The 21,700-nt window shown below is 40.9% G+C and overlaps 1 long non-coding RNA gene across 2 annotated transcripts; it reads right to left on the bottom strand.

Annotated features, from left to right (window-relative positions):
- Positions 1-646: 646 nt before the first annotated feature.
- LOC132250131 (uncharacterized) lies at positions 647-15,885 on the bottom strand. 2 transcript variants are annotated; one of them, XR_009461716.1, is made up of 4 exons: positions 15,826-15,885; positions 13,002-13,092; positions 5,677-5,764; positions 647-2,747 (listed from the first exon to the last, which is right to left on the bottom strand). It is a non-coding gene; the product is annotated as an uncharacterized LOC132250131 (long non-coding RNA). The 2 variants fall into 2 exon arrangements; XR_009461712.1 differs by lacking the exon at positions 13,002-13,092 and having other exon boundaries at positions 15,826-15,882.
- Between the last annotated feature and the right edge of the window lie 5,815 nt (positions 15,886-21,700).

Here is a 21,700-nt window from a genome sequence, read left to right as displayed (position 1 = left end):
TGATGCACGATAAAGTGCCATTGGCTTTTCTGATGGCTTTGTCAGACTGCCGACTCATGTTCATCTTGGAGTCCACTAGGACTCCAAGATCCCTTTCCGCTTCTGTTCCACCAAGCAGGTCATTTCCTAGGCAGTAGGTATGCTGGACATTTTTCTTCCCTAGGTGCAGGTCCATATCAACAAACAACCTTTGTTGATATGGACTCTAGAACATTGGTCGTTACTTTATTACAACTCTTTCTCAGATGTTTCTGTGTTCCTGTGTATTAGGGCATCCAGGGAGCACTCAGAGAACAGCTTGTGGAGTTCCCCTGACTGATGTTGGCCATCATGCAGTTGCCATATGTGAGAGACGTTGGGCACTTGGGACAGGGGTATTTGAAGCCAGTATCCACAAAGACTCCTTTCTTCTGAATCTAGTCTTACATGGTCCTGGAAACAAATGTAGAACAGAATCAAAGCCAGGGGAATTAAAAAAAAAGGTAGCCTGTTTATCTTTCCTCTTCGTTTTTTCCTTGGAAAAATAAAACATAATACTAGATTTCAATTCAGTTCTATTGCATGTAATTTTTAGACAGTTTATTTAATATACTTAAACTCAAACAGCTGCTGGAACTGTTGATAGTAATTAACAAATGTTGTGAAACTAACAAATAAGTATTCTTTGTAGATCCTTTCAAAGAAACTCTGTTAAATGGATAACTTATTTTCAAGACGTATTTTGGCAAGCGTGAAACATAATGTATTCAGTTAACAGGCGTGCATTGTTTTATTGAATACACAGCTGGATACACAGAAGTATATACATTTATCAGATTATATTCCTGTAGCAGACCCATCTTCTAATGTATTTTATTTCCTGTGCTCTTGCTGTACATGTTATTAAACTTCTGACCTTGGATGCATTTTCATGTTTCCTGTGACACTGGATAGGAGTCACATGCATTGACATCCAGGAGCGGAATTTTGTAGCCTGTTTCCTACCCCAGGTCCACCCTCAAATATCTTTTATTTATATAGATATGTTGGAGCAGCCCACAAAAATGTATTCTAACTGGTATCTTGCTTGCTTTTCCTTTAAAATGGGGTAGTTACTCAGTTGCTCTTTTATTAGACGCACAAATAAGTAACTGAAGTTTTTTTCTCAGCTGTGGTAAATGATAGCAGCTGAATTAGTCCTCCAGAGATAGAAGAGCATGTTTTTGTTGGACCAACAAATAATAACATGTTTTCAAACCCCGAAGATCCTTTGTTTAGATGGACAAGTGGTAAACTAATACTGAAGCTGCCAGACCAACCTTGGTGTTTTAGAGTGGGGGTTGTTCACTGTTTTCTGTTTGAATGAGGCTACTGAGTATTTGGCCAAATTTCAGCCCATCCTGCCATTTGCCAGAAAAAGCTATCCCCGTGTGTATCATTTCATTGTACATTAAGCAAACCCTTACTGTCTTAACTTTATTACTTTTGGAAAACCAAGAGTTGCTGGATGCACAGAATTCATCCAACCAGTGACCTTGAATGGTAGAATGACTAAATTCAGCTGATATTTTAAGAATTATTAAAAAGAGATATATATGGATTCACTTGTAGAATTTGAATAAGTACTCTGATTGTCAAAACTGTCACTGTAGTTTACAATTATCCAAACTATTGCTGCAATCTTATTTGCATTGCAATAACAACTAGGGACATTCTCTCCAGTCTTAAACTACATTGTAGTCTCATTGTGCTACACATTGTAGTATGCATATTAGAAACCTAAAGAGACAAATTATTCAAACTACCCAAACCTTCTTTTCAAAACTGACAATTAATACTTTACCTAAGTGACTTAGAACCCTCTTTTGAAATCATTATCCCTTATGTTGTTCAATTAGAGCACGCCATAAATAATGGTAACAATCCAGTACTGGAAAAAATGTGTTTGATTTAGTTTTGCAACATTGTCTGGGAAGTTGGTTCTATTACATATCATTTAACATCTTTTATCTATTTATAATGTATCTTTTTTTTATTGTAAGCGGCCTGGAGCATCTTCTGTAGAGGGTGGCATATAAATCTAATAACTTAAAATATTAAAGTGCATGCACAGAGCAATCATGACAACATTTGTCTTCATTCCTGGAAGCATTGTCCTGTCTAAGGAATTCTTGCTTTTCCAGTGTTACTTGAAGGGACAACTGAGCTCCTTGTGTAATAGATGGAGAAAATGTTGACTATTTTAACTGCTTTAGATCTTCATGAAAGCTACATGTCATGTTCTTTGTGCAAAATATTTCTTTCCAGCACATAGGAAAGGAGGAAAAGAAATACAATAATATTTTATTGCAAACCTTTCAATCCATTTTCACTTTGATCCTGATCTAGGGATGATGGCAAAAGAAACTAATGTTATCTGCTGGCCTTCAGGAAAGGGGCAGGAGCACAAGCCTCTTGACACCAAGGCATGTTATTCTTGAATTATAAGACAAACTTTTTAAGGGGAAGTCAAGTTATATACCTGACCTTTCACATGGTGTTTGAGACCATCATTTCATTTTATTGGAGAGGAATTTTAAATACTGTTGGAAAAGGTGCCAGACTGACAGCCGGTGGATACTGAACCCCTCAAATAGAGTATAGACAGGTGCACTGTGAGTTCCCTGATGCTATTTCACATATTTGCCTCTCCCCTGAACTAAAGGGACTGCTTATTTCAGAAAGTGGATAATTTCTTCTCCAGGCTTCTTCAGTCCTTTGGCTCCATTCTAAGTGCACAAATTAATGCCAAATGTCATGCCACTGTTGTCACAGCAACCTCCCCTCCCTCCCCCCGCAACTAGAAATTGTATTTTGACCATTAATTTTACATAGTACTGATCTCTATAAAGCATGGGGATTTGAGCTGGTAACCTGGAGGTGGGAAGAGCTATAGTCTATTACTAATGTGCTGACTCACTGGTTACCCTATAACTATTACCATATACAATGCAAGGTATAAGACTATTTGTGTCTTGAGTGCCAGCACCAGGGTCTCACATTATATGCCTGCAAACACTTTAATTCCTCAACAATCCCTACGATCTCTAGGGGTGAGACCACTTTCAGATGTTACTGAGTCTGCCAGCTGTTCAAGACTGATTCTTTCACATGGGCTTTGACTCTGCTGCCTTTATTCATGATACTCAGTGAGTAATCCCATTGAAATATGACCATACAAAAATGGATCTGAATCTAGTCATATATAAATAGTGAAGGGCCATGTATAGTTACAGAATAAGGTGAATATTTAATGTAGCAAAGAAAAAACTGAATGAATTTCTCTATGCAAAATGATACTAAGCATTTTAGAGATCATGTGGGTGAGATGGGAAGAAGTGGGAGTAATTAAGAAGATCCAGTAAATGTTCTGGCTACAGTCTGTGCATTATAATCTAAACTCATGTTTTAAGAATATGCCTGTATTAACTCCAGCTCTAAATGATTCATAGTAAAAAACAAAACAAAAAAATCCTTCCATTGACGTGAGGAATTGCCTAATTTCTGAATCTTTTAAGTATTTGGGATCATTCCGTGGAATTGTTCATTCCCATGTGGCCTATATTTCTACTTCTTTTTTGTGAATGAGTGCATTTTGTTCCTGCTTAACATTTACAGGAACAGGAAGCAACACTGCTGTTACTAATCTAGGCCTGGATTTTTTTTTTTTTCCATGCAGAACTCCCAACCATGAGAATGAGTACGTCACTTGGCAATTCAGTCGCCTTTCCGTCTGGAGAGAATCTGAAACCTCAGGAAAAGCTTTACCTTAGTCCAAGAGAAGTGATTTCCAGTAGCCATATAAGGGAATGAGTGTTTTCTGTTGAGCAACAAGTTTTGCTGGCGTAGAATGTTATTTCTGTCTAATGTTAAAGTGCTGGCACATTCTAGTCTGACAACTTTTTAGTTTTTCATAGTAATTCAGTGGAAAGAAAGCAATGAGGCTGTTCTTGTTCTGAAAACGTTTATCACTGATTCTCTGAAAAGCATAAGCTAAATAAATCAAGTGGGGCACTTTGTGGCTGAAGTTTAAATCCACCAGGATGGTGTTTCTCAACTTTTGGGGGCTTGTGTCTGTTTTTATTAAGGAGTTGCATACCCCGTGATTCTATGTTCCATTGGGCTCATGGAGGGGCAGGGAATTGGGCATCAGAGTGAGAGTTGCCAGCACTGGCCCTTATGGCTTCCTGATCCACACTGTGGTTCAGGCACCTGTGGGGTATAACACTATGACAACCTGTCCCCACCTCCAGAGGTGGGTCCAGATTCAGCCTACAAGGAGCCCCACGATCCAACCTGGGAAGGCTACCTACTTTGGAAGATAGCCATGAACCTCAAGGGTGCAGATAACTCAGGGCTACTGATACTCCAGTTAGAAAAATACTGAGCTAGGTTTAAATAGTTTGTTTCTAAATCATACTAGATTAAATTAGTAATATTACAAGTTGTATACAATTTGAGCCAACTGTAAAGATTAAAAGTATTTTGTGTGCTTATTCACTTTGCGTCTTGTTAAACTGCTCCTGTGCTTTATGGATTTTTTTCCCTTCACAACTTTTTTTTATTTTAATGATGGCTTATCTTGGAGGAAAGTTTTTGAATACAAGCATTTTGTTTCTGAAAGTGTCATCTCTGAACCAATTAAATCAATGCCAAAAAGCAGGGATTTGAAATGTTAAATATTCACTTGCTGTTTTAGCCTGTAATTGGGAAACTCTTTAGCAATAACAGAGCAACTTCATTACACTCAAGAGGAGTTCTCTAGTTCCCTCTTCATTTCCCTCTCCTGAGCCATCTTAATTATTTGCTCTAAATTCAAGGATAAAAATTCCACTGAATCATGCCTTGCAGAGCAGTGACTTTACAGTCCTGGTTCAGTGAACTTCATTAAAAAAAATGGTGATTAAGGACCATGTGATATTGCCTAGTGCAAGGAATAAAGGGTAATGAAGTAGAATAAATTCCAACTAGTAGCTGTGGAAGTTGGGGAGCGGCAAAATTTACTAGGCATTCTTCCTTTAAGACAATAAAATCCCTGCCATACAACCACTCCTCGTAGCTGGGGCACTGTGTGATTTTGGAGAAAGTGAGGACTGCTGCTCAGGGTTGCCAATTCCCACAGAGTCTATTGTAAATCTTACAAAACTTGGTGTGGTGTTTTTCCTTAAAGATGCAACTGCTGGAATCAGGTTATGACCTCAGAACCTTGGTTTTCATTAAAAAAAACAACGCAACAAAATTCTAGCTTTCTTGACTGTGAAGCAAACATTGAAAATGGGACCCTCTAAGCCCACCAAAAGGTAAATACCTTCCCCTCATTGATTGTTTTTTAAATCTCGTGATATCTGAAAAGCTTGGGGCTGCTAGTGTCTGCTTATTCTGAAACCGGGAATTCCTAACTGTGCCTTGAAGTAGGAAATAAGGAATTTCCAGATGACCCAGAGTAGTACATTTCCTGAGTGAGGGATTTTACAGAAAGTAACAGCATAGCCATGTCTATGACTGCCCTAACCTAAGCAGATTTAATGATGGATTGAGTGGTAATGGCATGGACTTTTTAGAAGCTCTCTAACTGCTATAAATATCTTCAAATTCCCCTCCCTAGAAAGAGCAGGTATTGTGAAATGTATACTATTCTAATATTAACAGGGCACTTACCAAAGTATGAGTCGGGACTGTATTCATCTTGGTGTGTCATGCCTCTCCATCTATCTTTACAAGAGATCCAAAAATCACCAGGCAGTCTCTAAAATAAAGGCATTTCATCAGACCTCTTTTGCAAAAATTTAAAACAAATAGGGGGCTTCCCTTCTGGACATGATTCAACACAGCAGTCAAACATTTTCTTGGCTTTAAATCAGGTGATGTGAATTAAACAGAACCAGTGTCAAGTGTCTCTCTGAAAGCAGTTCCCTAGAGCTAAACTCTACCTCATACATTTTTGGAACAAGGGATTTGTGTTATTACAGTCTTCCATATCAAGGCTTCGAATGATCTCCTCCCCCCAGATGACTGCAAAGTGCACTCCTCCTTTGTCTCATACCTCTTACTTTTCTGTATAATCCCCAGCCCTGCTAATTCCCCATTGGCTCCATTTCCCTGAAATGGTATGAGGGTCCCAGCTAACTTTTGTGACCTGAATGCCTAGAAATTGTGCAAATTGTGGATGTTTCTGCACATCATCTGTTCCTCTAATAGCATAAATGAAATAGAGGCAGTCCTAGTGCCTCAAGCATTCTTCTCCTCTCTTTCATCTGTAACCTGGTCACAAATACATATCAAACATTTGGTAAATGCCCAAATAGACAATATTGTCTTCTTAGTTAAGCTTTTTTTTTAATTAATGGGTGTTTTGATTCTGGATCCATGGAAGATCCATATACATGAGCTACCTGTTGCTGTTAATACCTATGACACAAGCAAATTCTCAAGTACAACTTATTGAGGTTTTCCTACAACTGGTGGTGTGCTGCATTTCTGTTGATATGTTTTGAGGACTTATAATGAAAAGAAGGAATTGAAGTGGGAACTTACAGGCAAGCCCTGAGCTGTTTCTTTTTTCTTTCTCAAAGCCTGTGTCTGAAGTGTTATGGCTCCTGGCATGGTTACTTTTGCCTGGGTATAAATGCAAAGATATTTTTCCTCCCGTTGCATACTTACCTAGAAGGCAGCCTAAGTGGTACATTTCTGGAGAACAAGGCAGAGACCTAGGCTGAACTACTATCTCCCAAACTGGGATGTAGTAGAGGGCTGTGATTTAGCCCACTTCTGTTTCAACTTTCAATTAAATACAGTCAAAAGGAAGATTAAGATACAAGATGATCTTCATGGGAGCCCTAAATTGAAGTGGTGGGTTTTAAAAAATACCGCTTCAATTTATGGCTGATTAAACTCCCATGTCATTCACGCACCCCGCTGACTTACCTGCCTCTCCAGCGGGGAGGGGAGGGCAAACTGCCAGGGGGCAGAGTGGTCCCTGGGCTGCAGGGGAGGCTGGTGCTTCCCTCTGTGGCAGTGGTAGCCCACCCCCAGGTAGCACCCGCCCTTAGGCACCCGACTCAGACAGTTCCAGGGGCCACCCCAGCCATGGAGGGGAGCACTGGACTCCCACACAGCTCAGGCAAGCAGGCTCCAGGGGAAAAAAAAAAGATCAGGCTCGCCACTTTTCTTGGGCAGAGCTGCTTTCCCAGGCTGCTGTCAGGCAGCCTGCAGGGATTCCTGCAGAGCCACGGAGCTTCATGGAGCCCAATGCTTTGCTCCGTGGCTGTAGGGGCAGCAAATTAAAACTCCTTAGTTTGCTGCATCCCAAGTCATTTAAGGTGCATTACGCCGCTGAATTTCCTACAGCAGCTGGAATTAATGTGCAATACACTGTAGAGGAGTGCAAACACAGACACCATTAAAGCATTTAGCCCACTTTAAAGTGTTGTGCCCACATGCCTCTCGTTTCATCTACACTTCTGCCCCACTCACTTCTGAGGATATAGTCATTGCCCCTCTTGAAGATGTTCTGCCCACCTCAGCACCTTACTTCAGACAAGTGTCACTTAAGCAGGGCATTGTCATTCCCAAGATGGATCAAAAGCCGTAATGTAGCCCTGTATTACTTAATTAAAACCAGGGCAAAGAGTTTATAACTTCCTGAATAGGAAATTTCCATAGTCCAGCTGTGCTGCCCAAAAAGCAACATATCAGAATAAATTAATATCTCCCCCATGTGTACCTCTCTCTTTAAGCCTCTTATAGCTTGTCTGAGTGATTCTGGATAGGTGATTATGCTTAATATGAATGCTTTAAACAGACAGCAGTAGCATCAAGCACTTTGAAAGAAGAGTCCCAGAATTCCACGAATTCTAAGAAATCTGATCACGTATAAAATGGTTTACACTACAGGAACTGCCTTTCTGTCTCCAGCACTGAACAGTTTGAGGGAGCAGCTACCAATATCCCTATAGAGAGATTGCTTGGGTAACTCTCTCCCCATGAGATATTTTACAGTGCACTTGCTCCTGGGCCAGTGAGACCTTTGGGCTCCCTAACCCTGTTTACACTCACCTTTCTGGGTTACAGATCTCTGGACTCTCCAACTCTGCTTATTCTCATCCCTCCTGGGCTCAAGCTCTTTTCCTCTGGGCCCCAGGCCCTCTATTCCATGTTCCAAGGCCTCTTTACTCTAGACCTTTTCCTCCCTTCAGTCCTTTCCTCCAACCTCCAAAGTTGCGTATCCCAGCTCAGATATTACCCAGGAGCCCTACTGCCCAGGAATTTCTTTTTCTACAGCTCTCAGGTCTAGACTGCCTGACCAGCTTAGGCCCTGGGCTTATATCCTGCTAGCCTGGCCTCCTCCTCATCAGGTGACTCTCCAATTGGCCCCTGCAACACCTTCAGGCTACTTCCCATGCCACCTGCCTTCTCTTCAAATAGCAAAAGCACCAAGCTTCCTGCTACAACCCCCCAAAACTACTTTTTCTCTAGTTACCTATGAAACATCCAACATAGCAAATATCCACTCTGAAATCCACAACTTTGTATCTTCCTAACAAAATAGAGCAATTACATCAGGCAGGCAAATAATAATGTGTCAAATAAGAAAGTAAACACATCTATCATTTTTTGCCTGTGTTTTAAGCACTAAATTGGCGCATACAGTCCAACAATACCTCAATAATAGGGATGTCCTTTGGTTTAGACTGAAATTATGCCCCTTTACTGTGTAATCTTTTCTTATTACAGTAATTTATTGATATGAGAATGAAATGCTGACTCATGAAATCCAGATAATGGAAAAGTTTTCTCTCTGGGTATTTATCATCAGGCCTTTTCTAACACATTTAAAAAATGAGGGTCATGCATTTTTGGCATTGGGCAGGTTGCAAGATATTCTGAATGATAAGATATGGAAAGCATAACAAAATGTTTTACATTATGTAGATTACACTTGTTTGAAATGATAATTTTATATCATATGCAATTCTATATCTGCATGCTGCCTACAACTAGCAGCCTAAGTATTAACCCACACCTCAGGTATTGTGTTCATGCCCTTCACTTCTATCATTACAGTTCTGTGAAGCTAGCTGTAAAGAAATAAAATGATAGAAATAAAATTATAGTCTAAAGAGAAAGAAGGAAAAACTTGTTTAGTCTTTACATATACCTCTTTGGGCTTTATATTACTCTTACTGAAACTAATGGCAGACTTGAAGAGGAACAGGATAATGTTTATAAAGAAACCTGTTTCTCCTCTCCGCCCTCTACCCCTACTCCTCATTCATAAGAGAATAAGGAGAAAGGAAATACACATTCTATGAATCTATAAATATCCTCTCCAGAAGCTAGATTGTGAGGCTGGAAGGGACCTCAGAAGATCATCAGGTTCAGATCCCTGCACTAGGCAGGAAAGACAAAACGAGTCAGGTGACCCCAGCAAGCTGACCGTTCAATCTCCTCTTGAAGATTTCCAGGGTAGGCAATTGCACCACCTCTGGAGGCAGTTTATTCCAAAGTCTGGACACTCTGGCTGTGAAGTTTTTCCTAATGTTAAGCCTGAAATGGTTTTCCAGGAGTTTATTACTCCTGGTTATTCCCAAGGGCGCCCTGATGAACAGTTGTTCACCAAGTCCTTGATGTATGCACCTGATGTAACGGTAAGCCACTATCAAGTCCCTTCTCAGCCTTTTCTTTTTTGGGCTGAAGAGTCCCAGGTCCCTCAGCCTTTCCTTGTATGGCTTGCTGTACAAGTGTCTGATCATATGGGTGGCTCTTCTCTGGACTTTCTTGAGTCTTTGTTGAAGTGCGGTGCCCAGTACTGGATGCAGTACTCCAGCTGCAGTCTCACCAATTCTGAGGAGAGTGGAAGAATCACTTCCCTAGTTTTGCTGGAGATGCATCTAGTGATGCATGCTGGGGTGTTATTTGTCCTGTTAGCTATGGTGTTACACTGCTGGCTCTTGTTCATACTGTGGTCTATTATTACTTCCAGGTCCTTTTCATTCGTGGTGCTAGTCAGTTTGGTGATGCCAAGCCAATAGGTGTGTAGGGTGGGGGTTGTCCCCAGGTAGAGCACTTTATATTTCTCAGTGTTGAACTTCATTTGATTATGATCTGCCCAACTTGCTAGCCTGTCTAGGTCTGCCTGTATCTGCAGCGTATCTTCAAGCATGATCATGCTTCCCCATAACTTGGTGTTGTCCGTTAACTTGACCACTGAGCTCTTCAACTCTGCATCCAAATCACTGATAAAGATGTTGAAAAGCATAGGACCATGCACTGACCCGAGGGACACCACTGGCCACTTCTCGCCAAGATGACACAGATTCATTCACAGTGGGTTCTACCCCACAACCAGCTCCCTACCTACCTAACTGTCTCACGGTTGAGTTCACAGTCCTCCAATTTACTCATAATAACATCCTGGGATACTGGATCAAAGGCCTTTTGGAAGTCAAGGTATACAATGTCAACCTGCTCTTCTTTATCTAGGTGGTGAGTTACCTGATCATAAAAAGAGATGAGGCTGGTAATACAAGACCTACCAAAGCCATGCTGGTTGTCATTCAGAATCCTACCTTCTGCAAGCCTACTGCATATAAACTCCTTGTTGAATTTTTCTAGGATCTTCCCTGGGATAGAAATTAGCTTGATTAGCCTATAGTTACCTGGGCCCTCCCCCCTCCTTTTCTTCAAGATGGCACAAAATTGGCCCTCTTCCAGTCCCCAGGGACCTCTCCAGAGCACCCCAATTTTCACCACCTGTTACACAATGAATGCTGCTAGCTTCTTCAGCACCCTCAGCTGAAGTTCATCCTAGCCTGCTGATTTATATATGTCTAATTTTTTCAAATGATCACATACCAGTTCTATAATAATAGTAGAAAGGCAGTCATTCCTACCTTGCTCATTCTGTACCCATTCTGACATGATTTTGCCCTTGGCCTGATAAAAGACCAAAGCAAAGTAGTCATTCAGGAGTTAGTTTTCTCCTGAGTGCCGGTAACCAGCTGTCCTGAGTTGTTAAGCAGTAGCCCCACACCCTCATTTGTTTTCCTTCTGTTTCCTACGTACTTAAAGAAGGACTTCTTGTTGTCCTTGACTCCTGTCTCTAATTCTAGTTTGGTCACTGCCTTAGCCATTTGAATCTGTTCCCTACAAGTGTGGACCATTATTGTAGTTCTCCTTGGGGCATGCCTCATGTTTCCATTGTTCGTGTGCCTCTTTGTTTTTTCTTAAGAGGACCATGATATCCCTTTTTAGCCAGGAAGACTTCCCAGCCTTTTTGGCACCTTTCCTCTGCATGGGGATGGACCTTCCTTGTGCTTTGAGGATCATGTTTTCAAGGAATGACCACTCTTCATGCACTCCTATTACCTTTGGCTCTTGGTCCCACAGCCCTTTCTCTACTAGTGTCCTGAATTGGTTGAAATTTGCATTTTTGAAGTCTAGAACTTTAGTCCTGCTATCTAATTTGTCTGCCTTGCAACAGACAGTAAGCATGAATGATTTCATGGTTGCTATCACCCAGACTACCTTCTATTTTTAAGCTGGTCACCAGGTTGTCCCCCTTGGTCCTGGTGACCAGGGTCCATGACGACCATGTCCTGTGCTCATGTAGCCTCTGTCAGTTCTCGGGTGAACAATACCTAAATACCTTGGAGGCTCAGAGCCAGTTGCCTTTCTATATTGATCAGTGGCTAAGTATCTTTACAAATCTGGCCCTCAGACAAAATTTACTCCAGTGTGTAGTAACTGAGATTAATTTGGATTGATGACTTTAATATAAACAGATGTGTGTGCATAGCAGAAAAAGTGTTATTGTAAACAATTAACACAGTGAAAAAAGAGTGACAAGTTAAATATAAATAGCTTTTACAAAGAAAAAAAAAGACAAAACACTTGCTTTTTTAAATTAAAGAATTAGTATATGGAGGAATAGAGACTCTCAATACACTATTAGATGATTGGTATATGAAAATGGCAGAAGCAAATTATATTACTGTAATCAGAAAACAGGTAATGATAGAGAATACAATGGCATGCTTTTTTTTTTTTTTTTAAAGTAAGTAAGGGGATTGAAACATTACATTCATTATATTGATTTAAGATTTAGCTCTTAGAAGTCATTGTCACCCATGTACCATCTCTCTCCAGATGGAATTTACTGATGTGTAGGTATGAAATGGCTGGAAATGCTGAGGCAGGTGATGATTACAGAACATAACTTCAGCATATTGATACAGCAAGAGAAAAGTGCATTCATAAAACCGCACGGTGTTCAAACTTCATGCTACCTAGCTTACCACATAGGCTGATAGGATGGCAGAAAGATGTGACACTTTAAGGAAACCAATTAGAATACAGTATGTTAAAATAGCAGACTCCATAATAATTCACCATGGAGGACTATGTTATATAAAGTAACATCTATATTAGAAAATGGAATAGTCATTTAAAATGATCAGATTCACCAGGTTACCATAGAGCAAATGTTTCCCAGAAATTGTGTCATTAGAGCCAACAGAATGTGTCTTAATACGTGACATTTGAGGCATAGTATTTGGTTTAATGATTTTAATTTGGTTTAATAATTCCACCTCTCTGATACCATATCCACTCACTGGGAAGAAGTTACCCTCAAACTAACTGTACATATGCATAGGTTTTTACACCTTTTTAAACTTCTGGTTAAACACCAAATTATCACTAGTCAAAGGGCAAGTGCTTCCTCATTAGGCAGAATTAACACTAATTTTGTCCCAATGAAGTAACAATCAGTACTCATTAAGTTCCTTTTGTTGAACCTGGAAGGAGTTTCAATAAATCAGTTGTTTTGATTAAGAGCACACTGACTTGGTATCTCAAGTTTGCAGTACAGGGTATTTTATTTCAAAAGAAGTTCTGCACAGAGTAAAGAATAGACAGAATCAGGCCTTTCCTTGAAAACAGCAGTCACATAATGCTTCTAGAATCTCTAATGTCTTGCTTACCAAAACATGGTCTTTCTCCTGATGTAATCCAAACTCTCTCTCAACTTCACAAAGCTGTTCACCTTCTGGCCAATTATGTTAAAAATCAAAACTGTGAAATAAATGCAATAAAAGCCCTTACTGTATTCATTCTCCAGACAGCCATTTAGTCACTATGGAAAATGAAACTGCAGGTGCCTTTGCTCATTACTATACGAATGTTTCGCAAGTTAACATCCCCTCTGCACCCTTCTGCCTCTTTCAAAGTCTTTGAAACTCCTCTCCAAAAACAAATAGACAAAAATCCAATTTTGTTATGGCATTTTTTTCTATCACAGAAGGAGATAGAATTTGGGCAATTAAGTCACTAGAATCTAATAAAGCATGAGGTCCAGATGGTTTTGCTGCTGAATTTTAAACACAATTAGTAGGATTTTTGTTTTCAAAACAATTAAAATTAAATTCCAAATGTGAACTTTCTTTTTGTCCAAAAGCCAAACTAATCCAGAAAGAAGTTATGCTGAAGACACGTTTATTCTAATACTTAAACCAGATTTTACTTTTTTCTCATTTTGTTCAGATTTTTTGGTAAACGTTGATCCCATATTCAGGGGTCAGGCCTTCTGCTTTTTATGTTTTCATAGCTCAATTGAAGTGAAGGAATCAATAATCCACATCAGCTGGGATATCTGAAATCAAAAACAAGTTCTCTCTCATGTCACAGTATACACCTGTACATGTTAGATTGGGTTGGTAGAGATAACATTTAGGAATAGATTTTATGTGGAGACCATGTGGCAGCAGAAATGCTTCAGTAATAATTTGACCTGGGTTAAAAACGGCTGCAGTATAATTTACCCTCTGGTTCTAGCTGGCTTTAGTGGTTGCTGAAAGACAGAATTTTCTATCGTCTACTTATTCTTACACAACTCCTTTAATTTCCCTATTAGACCCTATTTTAGTGTTCTAAAGTAGGAGTTGGGACAATATTACATAAATGAATTCTTCCCAAAACAGACACAACAGTTGGAAAAATCTCTTTGTATGCTCTTCTCACTGTATATACCAATAGGGCCTGGTCCATAACTAGCCATCAGACTCTTGACTGATGGTCATCTCCATCAATGTCTAAAAAAGCATCTGACTGGGTAGAATGAGACCTCACATTCCATTGGTGGATGAATGTAATTTGTCTTTTATCCATACAAACTCCTATAACAAATTGTGGAATTTGTTCCTCCTCATACAGCTTTTAGTAGATTTTCAGGGCAGGGAAATGGACTAAATGATTTCTTTTGAGGTCCTTTCCAGTTCTGTAATGACATGGCTTCTATATCAGTGGTGAACCATGATCAGAAATGCGGATGGAAAGAAAAATTTCAAGTCAAATTAATACAAATGTGAGTTATTCTCATAGGTGTAAGTCTAAGTTACAATTCACTGTTCAAAATAAAGATTTTATTACTGTAGATGTTGATTACCCTCAGGTCCCATATCTACTTGTGCTTCTGGCCATACATATTCAAGCTACAGCTTCCCCTTTCTGGAATTTAGCTGAGTACATGAAACTAGACGCTTTGGGTACGTTATCCCAAACCAGAGCTGCTGTAAATTAGTCCCACAGAAAAAAAAACACCACAAATTGGACTTTGTACTGGCATCAGTGTAATCATTTTTGCATAATTAATTAATCCATCCAAAATGTGGGCTTTTTAGACTAATTTACACTACTTATGCTGATAATTCCTATTTTTTCTGATGAATTCATGCTTTAATTAAAATTACCCCATTGGTCTAGATTAGCAACATACGTGGCTAGATTTGCATTTTTTGTCACTAACCCTCTATCACGGCGGGGTCCTACCGGAGGGTCGTGATCTCCTTAAGGCCCCCTTCCTCCATGCCAAGTCGGCCCAAGGGCACCCTCTTTCTCGCCCGCCACATCTTTGATGTTCTAGTGTATTAGGAAGGCTGCCTCACGTCTCCTTGGACACGGTTACTTCTGGGCCTGGTAACTCCCGGACTGTTCATGGGTCTCACTCTACAATGGGTGCTTCCTGGGCACCCTAGCCTTATGGGCTATGCGCGACTCCAACCACCCCTTATACCACGCCCCAAGCCTTGCAGGTGGAATAGACGTTGGTCTGTCAGGTCTACGCTCGCCTTCTCTTGGGGCCCTCTCTGTAGCACTGCCCTCTCTCAGGGCTCCTCTGCAGTGCCAACCTCTCTCCGGGGCCTTCTCAATAATGCTGCCCTCCTCTCCAGGGCCTTCTCAATAATGCTGCCCTCCTCTCCAGGGCCTTCTCAATAATGCTGCCCTCCTCTCCAGGGCCTTCTCAATAATGCTGCCCTCCTCTCCAGGGCCTTCTCAATAATGCTGCCCTCCTCTCCAGGGCTTTCTCAATAATGCTGCCCTCCTCTCCAGGGCCTTCTCAATAATGCTGCCCTCCTCTCCAGGGCCTTCTCCACAATGCTGCCCCTTTTTGATAACACTGCCCCCTTCTCTGGGGCTCCTCAGTACTGCTCCCCCTCTTTGGGCTTTCTCTGGAATGCCACCCCACTCCTGGGGCTCTCTGTGCCCGCTCTGGGGCTTTTCCACAATGCCCCCTTCTCTGGGGCTTCTCAACTGCCCCTCTCTGGGGCTGGGGTCTATACACCCCATACGCAGCACCCTTACTGGTGCTGGGGTCCCCTATGAGGCCTCCTCCATCCCCTGATAGTCTCACCCAAACCACTGGTGTAACAAACAGCAACACAAACTCGAGCCTCCTGGTTATAACTTAAACATAAGCCGCCTGGCTATAACAACATTGCGCAAGCATCTTAGAGCTGCCATAAGCTGTACCTGTGGTCAGGCTTCTTCCCACATCCTGACTTAGGGAACTCCTGCCTCTTTGGCTGCTGACAGGGAACTGCCTCTGGCCTCCTGCCTGTGATTTATATAGGAGCCAGGCCCTGCCCCTTTCAGTCAGCTGACCTCCTGGTTGCCCTGGCAACCCACAGCTGGGCTCCTTATACCCTGCTAGGGCTTTTTCCCCCGGCAGTTTCCCCTCTTTAGGAACAGGGCACCTCAGTGCCCTGTGACACCCTTCTATTTCAATTGAACCCCTATTTGATCTTACACAGATTTTCTTCCATTACAAAGTTAACTAGGACAAATGTTAAGTATTTTTCTTATTAACTTTTCATAATTGCCCTTCTTTATGTACTTAATTTCCCTTTAAATAGATCTCTATTGATATTAAATATCTGGATGCCAGGAATCTTTCAAATCTTGAAGCAAATAGTGAAAAAAAATTCAATTTCAATTAGTGCTAAGGTCAAAAACAGTATTTCACATTGATGCCTCTTTAATCTATCCCGGTTGGAGACAGAAGAATCCATAATAATGAGTATTTTCCCTGAGGCCATGCTTAGAATATGGGCAAAATTTAGGCCCTTGGTAATTTTTTTCCTACAAAATGGCAGGCCAACCATTGTTGCAAAAGTAGGACTATTGTGAATCAGTGTTCTGGCTATTAGTGACTCCACAAACAATGCCTTGCTAGAGTAGTTTTATCCAGGGCAAAAACAATCTTGTGTAAGTGGAGAGAAAACTCGGATAAGGAGTACATATGCTAAACTGCACTGACCTTACCTTTGATAGATAGTACCAACTTGAATTAGCAACTCAGACTCTAGCAGTAAACATGACAGAGTGAGTTCTGCTTGTTTTTTAGAGAAGCCAAGAATTTTGACAACTGTGCCTTTTGTTTCTTTCTCTACCTGGCTACTTTCTACTTGACTGAGAAGGGCTGGGTTTGTCTTAGTTTCTATAAATTTATATTATGTTTGTTCAGAAAGTAAATAAATAAGTATGAAACATTGGAACTAAAAGTGAAATCCAGCTGAGTTCACACTAGATACTAAGATTTTTTTTTTTTTAATTTTGCAAATTAAGTAAATAAATGTAATTAAAGGAAAAGATTATGTCATATCATATATCCTGTATTCATTTAATACTTTATTGATATAATTTTAATTGATTATAATTGACTACGGTATAAAATATATTTCCTATCTGAAAGATAAGCATTAACCAAAAGCCTGGGTCTGAGAACTTCTGAACTTTGAGAGTTTTTTAAATTCAAATCCAGGTGTGAATTAATTTTTTTTGGCTGGCTGAACCAATTATTTGGAGTTGAGTTTGGTGTTTGAACTCATCTTTGAAATGAATAAAGATTTATTACTATCAGGCCTGTGTACAGCTCTCTGAAACTAGAACTATTGGAGGAAGTGGTAGGGAACAGAGTGTCAGTGCTTTTGGAGTGAATCATAAAGTGAGAAGGATAATGAAGAGCCTAGTTACACAGTAGTTTTGGGAAGGTCCTAGAGCTATTAACACCTGGATTATCTGCACATTAATACCTGAAACTAGTTTTGAGCACTTGTTATGTGGCTCAAAGTTATGCCACTCCAAGACAGGATTATCTCTGATCCATGTTAGCCTACTTGTGTTACACCCACTCTAGGCTACACCTTAGTGAAAACACCCCACCCACCCCCACTCCCCCACTGGCCCAGATTGGGTCCACTATGCTCCCAGTACCCCAGATCCCTGCTGACTGCCCAGCCACTTGTGGCTGCCTACAAAATCTGTCCTGGGGAAGCAGGCAGGGAAGGGTTAATCTGTCTTCCCAGCCCTTGCCACCACTGCTGTTGCTCTCTGGGTGGGCTCAGCCCAGAGAAGAAAAGCAGCCTGGCAGTGAGGCTGGGCAGACAGGTTAACCTCTCTTTCCCTGCTCCCTCCCTTAGGACAGACACTGTGGGCAGCCACAAGTAAGGGGGCAGGGGGTGCAGAGGGAAACCCCAAGAGCAAGGGGCAAGGGGAAAGTGGGGGAACCTTGGAGGCAGGGGGCAGGGGAAAGCCTGGGATGGGGGCCAAGGAGTGGGGTGTCTGTTACCTTTCAGTCCTCCAGGCCCCTGCTGACCTCAACACATGACTACTCCAAACTCAAGGTAGCTCTAACACTGATCAACATTTGTGTGGCTCACAGTATAAGGCAGGGGTAGGCAATTATTTGGGCCAGTGGGACATAGGGAGCTGTTGTGGGCCAGGTCATCCCCCCGCCCCTGCATGACAGTTCACCAAAACTCTCTGTGTGGGATGGGGCTGCAGGCAGGTGGGGAACTGGCGTGGGCATAAGTGGGCAGCAGCTTCAGCAGGGGCAGGTCAGCTGGGGCCCCTGCTGCCACCAGTACCACCTCCAGGCCATCATTCTACCCTGAGGAGGGGCTGAAGCTGCTTTCCAGCTTTGGCATTGGTGGTCCAGGTGCAGAGGTGGCAGTGGCAGCTGGACAGAAGCTGCTGCTGGGTACCAGGAAAAAGCTGGACTTGGTGGTGGGCACAGCCACTTCTCCCTTGCTGCTGGAAGGGCCCTTCTCACTGTGGGCCTGTGCTGGGGCTCTCCTCCCCACCACCACCACTGCCACCAGTGCTGCTTCTGGGCTGCCCTGGGTCTAGCAGGGTGATGGCAGTGGTGGCAGGGTGGAGCCTTAAATTTTCAAGATTATAGACTGTAGTGTTTTTCATATGCTGAAAAGATCATACCCTGTTTGAGTGAAAATAGATGGAGAAGCATACTGTTTTCAGCAGTGATGCTAGGGAAAACGTGTAGTAGTGTAGATTCATGTTTGATTAAAATTTTTCAATAGTGATCTGTGTCTTTTGTGCCTTCACTTTCAGAAATGTAGTTGCCTAAGTTAATATGCAAAACATTTAATCTTCCTTTTTTTAATTCCATTACTTTCTAGAGTACTTAGCCCCACAGAGTGCCCCTGCATAAACAGTATGTGGTAAATTTCCAAAGTGGTGCTTAAGAATTACTGCACATACACAAATCCTTGCATGTTAAGATGAGAATTCCTTGTTCTGTTTTTTTAAAAAAAAATTCCCCCCCAAGAATCCTTCTGGAAATACACTTCAATGAGTTGGCATTTGTGTGGCCTGAGGACACACGCTATGTATCCTGCCACATCACAGACAACAATAAATCTTAGCTAAATGTCTTACCCTGAAGCAGATTTGAAGGAGGGGGCTCACTGTGAGAAGGGATGCCATTTAAGGGAAAATTTGCTGTTTTAAAAATGAGCCAGCAGCTATAGTACTAAGAAAATGTTTCAGTAAAATCTAAAAAAAGTATGAGTTATTAGGGAGACAAGGTTCTTTGGGTGAATTTGATATCTTTTATTAGACCAACTTAAATATTAGGGATGCACTTGTATTCAGAGGCTAGTCTGAGCATGTACAGTTGTTCTATCAGCCCAGCATCAGCATGCAAAGCTGTCCAAGTGCATCATTTTGGGGTCCAGAGATTTATTGCTAGCTCCACTGCAAACTTGCTCCCTAATCTTGAGCAAGTCCTTTCCACTCCTTGTGCCTCAGTTTTCCCAACTGTAAAATTGAATTAATAATTATTACCCTCCCCTGTAAAGCAGTTTTTATGGCTATACCACTACCATTATATTATATGGTTACTACATCCCACTTTTATCATCGTAATTTTCATGCTAAAATTAGAACAGCCCAAATGCACTTCCAACCCCCCCCCCCCCCGACCTCTTGAAAATATTTTTTATGACAATTGAAACTGTTTCAGGAACACCTCTGGGATGGGACTCGCTCTGTATCAAAAGCAGAACAAACATCTTTATAAACATCCTTTGCCATATATTTATTTATCCTTGGCCAATTTTAACAGACCCTGAACTCAGTGGAGATGACATATCAAGAGCACATGCTGTGCTAGCTCCAATGTACAAACAATACTGTGCACTTCCAGTATATAGTTGCATTCATCCCAGAATCTTAGAGGTACTAAGCATTAATTTTAAGAGCAGAGTTCTGCCATGTTTATACCGGAAACAGAATCTGGAGTGCAGATGCTTAGACTTGGGCTCTAATCACTTTTCTTTTCTTGAGCATATTTGCACTATAAAACGCAAAAGGAAATAAAATTAACATAGTTTAGCAGAATGTCTAAAGAACAATAGGAAGGAATGGATGATGAAAGTACTGGAATGTAGTTATGTATCCTATTTTTTTTAACCACTTGGGATTTTCAAAAGCTTGCAGCCATTATCAGTGATGGCATTATCCTCCCAATCTCAGTTCTATCAAATACACAATCTTTCTGCAGTCGTAGCTGTTGACCCAGCATCTGTACAGCCTATAGCTGTTGACATAAAGCCTTCTCCCCAGAAGAGGAAGTGTTTGATTTACTTGTCTCCAGGAGTTATCAACAAATCAAATGGTATTTTTAACATTCTGCTGGTGATTTCCTTTCCTTATCTAATTCCCATGTAGATTTTAAAGTTGGAAAATTACCTGTCTCCAGAAGATAGATGCTAATCAGATGGGATTCTTTAGCATTCATCTGGTAATTGTCTTCTCCTAGAAAATTCCCATGTGGACTTTAAAGTCGGAATATACTCTACAACTTCATACAGATGGATGAGCTCAGTGTAAAAATCAAAGGCACATTAAAATACCCACCAATACCTGGAAAAAAATAGACGTTTTACTTATATTCTATTAGTGATTGTTTTAGAAGGTCAACACATAAATCTGTGCTGTATTTTTGTTGCAGTTTTGGGTGCCTTTGGGAAGGTGGTGACTGGCATCAAAGATGAATGTTAAAGGTGCCTGTTCTTTTCAGTCTCATGTATAACGAAATGACAATAGACTCCTAAGGGAATATTCATGAAAACAAGTGTTCGTGAAATGACAACATAGTTTGTAATATGTGGCTTCTGTGGTTAATTCCAGAGCTCTTTAAATGTATTCTGTGTCTACAAAATGCCCCAGGAAAGATGGCTGTGAACTTGAGTTTTGGGGTAAATCAGTCATTGTTTTTAAACAAAGCATCTTATTTTGATAAAGCGCAATATATATCCCTGAATAATACCAGTGAACATCATGGACAGGGGTTTCAAAATCACTTGGTGCTGGCCTAAGTCTAACCATACAAAAAAGAAAGCAGTGGTTAAACTCATTGATTACTAAGGAAGCAAAACTAGGTCAGCCTCTAACCTTAAGTATACAGGTGTGAAAATATGGACCTAGCTGAGGAAAAAAACAACAAGTTAACGTGCTGAACAACAATATAAAATGACTTCTCTTTCATTCCAGGCACATTGCCTGAAACAAACATATGTCTAGGTAGTCACAGTTTGGCACTGAATCATCCTTACAGAATTTTACTCCAGCTAATGTGTTTTTAAAATTCCCTTTCAGTATACATTCTATCTTTGGATATTAATTATCATCAATAAGTTTTCACTTCATCAAATACTGGTATGTTGCAGAAACTAACAGCTTTTCCAGCCATAGCACATCACTGCCTAACATACTCATTTTAATAAAACTAAGACATAAGAACATTGAAATAAGTAAATGTGCTAAACCACTACATTTCAGCTCAAGATAGCAGTTATCACCAACTTCATTTGTTTGAAAGCCATGAAGACTGGCTTGAAAGAGCTGGGAAAAACATGAGGTTTTTTTTCATTTTGCCTTCTGGTTTTCAAGCCTCAACAGGGGGTCTCTACTTCAGCGTTTTCGACAACCACAGAGGCTAGAAAATCTCCCACACCTCTGGTTTTTATTTGTAATGTATGTTAAAGCCAAGATCTTCACCTTTCATAATTCTTTGATTCAAGGCCCTGGAACACTAAGGAAA

This window comes from Alligator mississippiensis, chromosome 1, assembly GCF_030867095.1.
Source record: "Alligator mississippiensis isolate rAllMis1 chromosome 1, rAllMis1, whole genome shotgun sequence".
NCBI classification, from domain to species: Eukaryota; Metazoa; Chordata; order Crocodylia; family Alligatoridae; genus Alligator; species Alligator mississippiensis.
Note: the sequence above shows the minus strand (reverse complement) of the source record. Positions and strands in the feature narration are given on the sequence as shown.